This window comes from Lonchura striata, chromosome 34 (genome assembly GCF_046129695.1).
Source record: "Lonchura striata isolate bLonStr1 chromosome 34, bLonStr1.mat, whole genome shotgun sequence".
In the NCBI taxonomy this organism is placed as follows: Eukaryota; Metazoa; Chordata; class Aves; order Passeriformes; family Estrildidae; genus Lonchura; species Lonchura striata.
The window spans coordinates 1,088,237-1,096,009 of record NC_134636.1 but is presented as its reverse complement, the minus strand read 5'-3'; positions in this window follow the sequence as shown (position 1 = coordinate 1,096,009).

The window sequence follows — 7,773 nt, the reverse complement described above, 5'->3', positions numbered from 1 at the left end:
CCCTTGGGTCTATCAGGGCAGCACAAGTTTGAGGTGGGGACATCTTCGGTGTGGGGTCCATCATTCGATATAAGGATTCTTTGCAGTCAGGGCCAGGAGCCCCTGGGCACATCCTTTTTCCATTTTCCCTGGGAAAGAAAACTCAGCAGTCCAGGTTCCTGATGTCAGTTTGTAGGGCTCCCTTGGGTCTATCAGGGCAGCACAAGTTTGAGGTGGGGACAATTTCGGTGTGGGGTCCATCCTTCGATATAAGGATTTTTTGCAGTGAAGACCCTGCCCAGGGCCAGGAGCCCCAGGGCACATCCTTTTTCCATTTTCCCTGGGTAAGAAAACTCAGCAGTCCAGGTTCCTGATGTCAGTTTGTAGGGCTCCCTTGGGTGTATCAGGGCAGCACAAGTTTGAGGTGGGGACATCTTCGGTGTGGGGTCCATCCTTCGATATAAGGATTTTTTGCAGTCAGGGCCAGGGGCCCCTGGGCACATCCTTTTTCCATTTTCCCTGGGAAAGAAAACTCAGCAGTCCAGGTTCCTGATGTCAGTTTGTAGGGCTCCCTTGGGTCTATCAGGGCAGCACAAGTTTGAGGTGGGGACAACTTCGGTGTGGGGTCCATCCTTCGATATAAGGATTTCTTGCAGTGAGGTCCGTGCCCAGGGCCAGGGGCCCCAGGGCACATCCTTTTTCCATTTTCCCTGGGAAAGAAAACTCAGCAGTCCAGGTTCCTGATGTCAGTTTGTAGGGCTCCCTTGTGTGTATCAGGGCAGCACAAGTTTGAGGTGGGGACAACTACGGTGTGGGGTCCATCCTTCGATATAAGGATTTTTGCAGTCTGGGCCAGGGGCCCCTGGGCATAACCTTTTTCCATTTTCCCTGGGAAAGAAAACTCAGCAGTCCAGGTTCCTGATGTCAGTTTGTAGGGCTCCCTTGGGTGTATCAGGGCAGCAGAAGTTTGAGGTTGGGACATCTACGGTCTGGGCTCCATCCTTCGATATAAAGATTCTTTGCAGTGAGGCCCCAGCCCAGGGCCAGGGGCCCCTGGGCACATCCTTTTTCCATTTTCCCTGGGAAAGAAAACTCAGCAGTCCAGGTTGCTGATGTCAGTTTGTAGGGCTCCCTTGGGTCTATCAGGGCAGCACAAGTTTGAGGTGGGGACATCTTCGGTGTGGGGTCCATCATTCGATATAAGGATTCTTTGCAGTCAGGGCCAGGAGCCCCTGGGCACATCCTTTTTCCATTTTCCCTGGGAAAGAAAACTCAGCAGTCCAGGTTCCTGATGTCAGTTTGTAGGGCTCCCTTGGGTCTATCAGGGCAGCACAAGTTTGAGGTGGGGACAACTTCGGTGTGGGGTCCATCCTTCGATATAAGGATTTTTTGCAGTGAAGACCCTGCCCAGGGCCAGGAGCCCCAGGGCACATCCTTTTTCCATTTTCCCTGGGTAAGAAAACTCAGCAGTCCAGGTTCCTGATGTCAGTTTGTAGGGCTCCCTTGGGTGTATCAGGGCAGCACAAGTTTGAGGTGGGGACATCTTCGGTGTGGGGTCCATCCTTCGATATAAGGATTTTTTGCAGTCAGGGCCAGGGGCCCCTGGGCACATCCTTTTTCCATTTTCCCTGGGAAAGAAAACTCAGCAGTCCAGGTTCCTGATGTCAGTTTGTAGGGCTCCCTTGGGTCTATCAGGGCAGCACAAGTTTGAGGTGGGGACAACTTTGGTGTGGGGTCCATCCTTCGATATAAGGATTTTTTGCAGTGAAGACCCTGCCCAGGGCCAGGGGCCAGAGGGCACAACCTTTTTCCATTTTCCCAGGGAAAGAAAACTCAGCAGTCCAGGTTGCTGATGTCAGTTTGTAGGGCTCCCTTGGGTGTATCAGGGCAGCACAAGTTTGAGGTGGGGACAACTTCGGTGTGGGGTCCATCCTTCGATATAAGGATTTTTTGTAGTGAGGCCCCAGCCCAGGGTCAGTGGCCCCTGGGCACATCCTTTTTCCATTTTTCCTGGGAAAGAAAACTCAGCAGTCCAGGTTGCTGATGTCAGTTTGTAGGGCTCCCTTGGGTCTATCAGGGCAGCACAAGTTTGAGGTGGGGACAACTTTGGTGTGGGGTCCATCCTTCGATATAAGGATTTCTTGCAGTGAGGTCCGTGCCCAGGGCCAGGGGCCCCAGGGCACATCCTTTTTCCATTTTCCCTGGGAAAGAAAACTCAGCAGTCCAGGTTCCTGATGTCAGTTTGTAGGGCTCCCTTGTGTGTATCAGGGCAGCACAAGTTTGAGGTGGGGACAACTACGGTGTGGGGTCCATCCTTCGATATAAGGATTTTTGCAGTCTGGGCCAGGGGCCCCTGGGCATAACCTTTTTCCATTTTCCCTGGGAAAGAAAACTCAGCAGTCCAGGTTGCTGATGTCAGTTTGTAGGGCTCCCTTGGGTGTATCAGGGCAGCAGAAGTTTGAGGTGGGGACATCTTCGGTGTGGGGTCCATTCTTCGATATAAGGATTCTTTGCAGTGAGGCCCCAGCCCAGGGCCAGCGGCCACTGGGCACATCCTTTTTCCATTTTCCCTGGGAAAGAAAACTCAGCAGTCCAGGTTGCTGATGTCAGTTTGTAGGGCTCCCTTGGGTCTATCAGGGCAGCACAAGTTTGATGTTGGGACATCTACTGTCTGGGCTCCATCCTTCGATATAAGGATTCTTTGCAGTCAGGGCCAGGGGCCCCTGGGCACATCCTTTTTCCATTTTCCCTGGGAAAGAAAACTCAGCAGTCCAGGTTCCTGATGTCAGTTTGTAGGGCTCCCTTGGGTCTATCAGGGCAGCACAAGTTTGAGGTGGGGACAACTTCGGTGTGGGGTCCATCCTTCGATATAAGGATTTTTTGTAGTGAGGCCACTGCCAAGGGCCAGGGACCCCTGGGAACATCCTTTGGCCATTTTCCCTGGGAAAGAAAACTCAGCAGTCCAGGTTCCTGATGTCAGTTTGTAGGGCTCCCTTAGGTCTATCAGGGCAGCACAAGTTTGAGGTGGGGACATCTTCGGTGTGGGGTCCATCCTTCGATATAAGGATTCTTTGCAGTCAGGGCCAGGAGCCCCTGGGCACATCCTTTTTCCATTTTCCCTGGGAAAGAAAACTCAGCAGTCCAGGTTCCTGATGTCAGTTTGTAGGGCTCCCTTGGGTCTATCAGGGCAGCACAAGTTTGAGGTGGGGACATCTTCGGTGTGGGGTCCATCCTTCGATATAAGGATTCTTTGCAGTTAGGGCCAGGAGCCCCTGGGCACATCCTTTTTCCATTTTCCCTGGGAAAGAAAACTCAGCAGTCCAGGTTCCTGATGTCAGTTTGTAGGGCTGCCTTGGATCTATCTGGGCAGCACAAGTTTGAGGTGAGGACATCTTTGGTGTGGGGTCCATCCTTCGATATAAGGATTTTTTGCAGTGAAGACCCTGCCCAGGGCCAGGGGCCCCAGGGCACATCCTTTTTCCATTTTCTCAGGGAAAGAAAACTCAGCAGTCCAGGTTCCTGATGTCAGTTTGTAGGGCTCCCTTGGGTCTATCAGGGCAGCACAAGTTTGAGGTGGGGACATCTTCGGTGTGGGGTCCATCCTTCGATATAAGGATTCTTTGCAGTGAGGTCCCAGCCTAGGGCCAGGGGCCCCCGGGCACATCCTTTTCCCATTTTCCCTGGGAAAGAAAACTCAGCAGTCCAGGTTGCTGATGTCAGTTTGTAGGGCTCCCTTGGGTCTATCAGGGCAGCACAAGTTTGAGGCGGGGACAACTTCAGTGTGGGGACCATCCTTCGATATAAGGATTTTTTGCAGTCAGGGCATGGGGCCCAGGGCCAGGGGCCCCTGGGCACATCCATTTTCCATTTCCCCGGGAAAGAAAACTCAGCAGTCCAGGTTCCTGATGTCAGTTTGTAGGGCTGCCTTGGGTCTATCAGGGCAGCACAAGTTTGAGGTGGGGACAACTTCGGTGTGGGGTCCATCCTTCGATATAAGGAGTTTTTGCAGTGAGGCCCTAGCCCAGGGTCAGTGGCCCCTGGGCACATCCTTTTTCCATTTTCCCTGGGAAAGAAAACTCAGCAGTCCAGGTTGCTGATGTCAGTTTGTAGGGCTCCCTTGGGTCTATCAGGGCAGCACAAGTTTGAGGTGGGGACAACTTCGGTGTGGGGTCCATCCTTCAATATAAGGATTTTTTGCAGTCAGGGCCAGGGGCCCCTGGGCACATCCTTTTTCCATTTTCCCTGGGAAAGAAAACTCAGCAGTCCAGGTTCCTGATGTCAGTTTGTAGGGCTCCCTTGGGTCTATCAGGGCAGCACAAGTTTGAGGTGGTTAGAACTTCGGTGTGGGGTCCATTCTTCGATAGAAGGATTCTTTGCAGTCAGGGCCAGGAGCCCCTGGGCACATCCTTTTTCCATTTTCCCTGGGAAAGAAACCTCAGCAGTCCAGGTTGCTGATGTCAGTTTGTAGGGCTCCCTTGGGTCTATCAGGGCAGCACAAGTTTGAGGTGGGGACAACTTTGGTGTGGGGTCCATCCTTCGATATAAGGATTTTTTGCAGTGAAGACCCTGCCCAGGGCCAGGCTTCCCTGGGCACATCCTTTTTCCATTTTCCCTGGGAAAGAAAACTCAGCAGTCCAGGTTGCTGATGTCAGTTTGTAGGGCTCCCTTGGGTCTATCAGGGCAGCACAAGTTTGAGGTGGGGACATCTTTGGTGTGGGGTCCATCCTTCGATATAAGGATTCTTTGCAGTCAGGGCCAGGAGCCCCTGGGCACATCCTTTTTCCATTTTCCCTGGGAAAGAAAACTCAGCAGTCCAGGTTCCTGATGTCAGTTTGTAGGGCTCCCTTGGGTCTATCAGGGCAGCACAAGTTTGAGGTGGGGACAACTTCGGTGTGGGGTCCATCCTTCGATATAAGGATTTTTTGCAGTGAAGACCCTGCCCAGGGCCAGGAGCCCCAGGGCACATCCTTTTTCCATTTTCCCTGGGTAAGAAAACTCAGCAGTCCAGGTTCCTGATGTCAGTTTGTAGGGCTCCCTTGGGTGTATCAGGGCAGCACAAGTTTGAGGTGGGGACAACTTCGGTGTGGGGTCCATCCTTCGATATAAGGATTTTTTGCAGTCAGGGCCAGGGGCCCCTGGGCACATCCTTTTTCCATTTTCCCTGGGAAAGAAAACTCAGCAGTCCAGGTTCCTGATGTCAGTTTGTAGGGCTCCCTTGGGTCTATCAGGGCAGCACAAGTTTGAGGTGGGGACAACTTTGGTGTGGGGTCCATCCTTCGATATAAGGATTTTTTGCAGTGAAGACCCTGCCCAGGGCCAGGGGCCAGAGGGCACAACCTTTTTCCATTTTCCCAGGGAAAGAAAACTCAGCAGTCCAGGTTGCTGATGTCAGTTTGTAGGGCTCCCTTGGGTGTATCAGGGCAGCACAAGTTTGAGGTGGGGACAACTTCGGTGTGGGGTCCATCCTTCGATATAAGGATTTTTTGTAGTGAGGCCCCAGCCCAGGGCCAGGGACCCCTGGGCACATCCTTTGGCCATTTTCCCTGGGAAAGAAAACTCAGCAGTCCAGGTTCCTGATGTCAGTTTGTAGGGCTCCCTTGGGTGTATCAGGGCAGCACAAGTTTGAGGTGGGGACAACTTCGGTGTGGGGTCCATCCTTCGATATAAGGATTTTTTGCAGTGAGGCCCCAGCCCAGGGTCAGTGGCCCCTGGGCACATCCTTTTTCCATTTTTCCTGGGAAAGAAAACTCAGCAGTCAAGGTTGCTGATGTCAGTTTGTAGGGCTCCCTTGGGTCTATCAGGGCAGCACAAGTTTGAGGTGGGGACAACTTCGGTGTGGGGTCCATCCTTCGATATAAGGATTTCTTGCAGTGAGGTCCGTGCCCAGGGCCAGGGGCCCCAGGGCACATCCTTTTTCCATTTTCCCTGGGAAAGAAAACTCAGCAGTCCAGGTTCCTGATGTCAGTTTGTAGGGCTCCCTTGTGTGTATCAGGGCAGCACAAGTTTGAGGTGGGGACAACTACGGTGTGGGGTCCATCCTTCGATATAAGGATTTTTGCAGTCTGGGCCAGGGGCCCCTGGGCATAACCTTTTTCCATTTTCCCTGGGAAAGAAAACTCAGCAGTCCAGGTTCCTGATGTCAGTTTGTAGGGCTCCCTTGGGTGTATCAGGGCAGCAGAAGTTTGAGGTTGGGACATCTACGGTCTGGGCTCCATCCTTCGATATAAGGTTTCTTTGCAGTCAGGGCCAGGGGCCCCCAGGCACATCCTTTTTCCATTTTCCCTGGGAAAGAAAACTCAGCAGTCCAGGTTCCTGATGTCAGTTTGTAGGGCTCCCTTGGGTCTATCAGGGCAGCACAAGTGTGAGGTTGGGACAACTTCGGTCTGGGCTCCATCCTTCGATATAAGGATTCTTTGCAGTGAGGTCCCAGCCCAGGGCCAGGGGCCACTGGGCACATCCTTTTTCCATTTTCCCTGGGAAAGAAAACTCAGCAGTCCAGGTTGCTGATGTCAGTTTGTAGGGCTCCCTTGGGTCTATCAGGGCAGCACAAGTTTGAGGTTGGGACATCTACTGTCTGGGCTCCATCCTTCGATATAAGGATTCTTTGCAGTCAGGGCCAGGGGCCCCTGGGCACATCCTTTTTCCATTTTCCCTGGGAAAGAAAACTCAGCAGTCCAGGTTCCTGATGTCAGTTTGTAGGGCTCCCTTGGGTCTATCAGGGCAGCACAAGTTTGAGGTGGGGACAACTTCGGTGTGGGGTCCATCCTTCGATATAAGGATTTTTTGTAGTGAGGCCACTGCCCAGGGCCAGGGACCCCTGGGAACATCCTTTGGCCATTTTCCCTGGGAAAGAAAACTCAGCAGTCCAGGTTCCTGATGTCAGTTTGTAGGGCTCCCTTGGGTCTATCAGGGCAGCACAAGTTTGAGGTGGTTAGAACTTCGGTGTGGGGTCCATTCTTCGATAGAAGGATTCTTTGCAGTCAGGGCCAGGAGCCCCTGGGCACATCCTTTTTCCATTTTCCCTGGGAAAGAAACCTCAGCAGTCCAGGTTGCTGATGTCAGTTTGTAGGGCTCCCTTGGGTCTATCAGGGCAGCACAAGTTTGAGGTGGGGACAACTTCGGTGTGGGGTCCATCCTTCGATATAAGGATTTTTTGTAGTGAGGCCCCAGCCCAGGGTCAGTGGCCCCTGGGCACATCCTTTTTCCATTTTTCCTGGGAAAGAAAACTCAGCAGTCCAGGTTGCTGATGTCAGTTTGTAGGGCTCCCTTGGGTCTATCAGGGCAGCACAAGTTTGAGGTGGGGACAACTTTGGTGTGGGGTCCATCCTTCGATATAAGGATTTCTTGCAGTGAGGTCCGTGCCCAGGGCCAGGGGCCCCAGGGCACATCCTTTTTCCATTTTCCCTGGGAAAGAAAACTCAGCAGTCCAGGTTCCTGATGTCAGTTTGTAGGGCTCCCTTGTGTGTATCAGGGCAGCACAAGTTTGAGGTGGGGACAACTACGGTGTGGGGTCCATCCTTCGATATAAGGATTTTTGCAGTCTGGGCCAGGGGCCCCTGGGCATAACCTTTTTCCATTTTCCCTGGGAAAGAAAACTCAGCAGTCCAGGTTCCTGATGTCAGTTTGTAGGGCTCCCTTGGGTGTATCAGGGCAGCAGAAGTTTGAGGTTGGGACATCTACGGTCTGGGCTCCATCCTTCGATATAAGGTTTCTTTGCAGTCAGGGCCAGGGTCCCCCAGGCACATCCTTTTTCCATTTTCCCTGGGAAAGAAAACTCAGCAGTCCAGGTTCCTG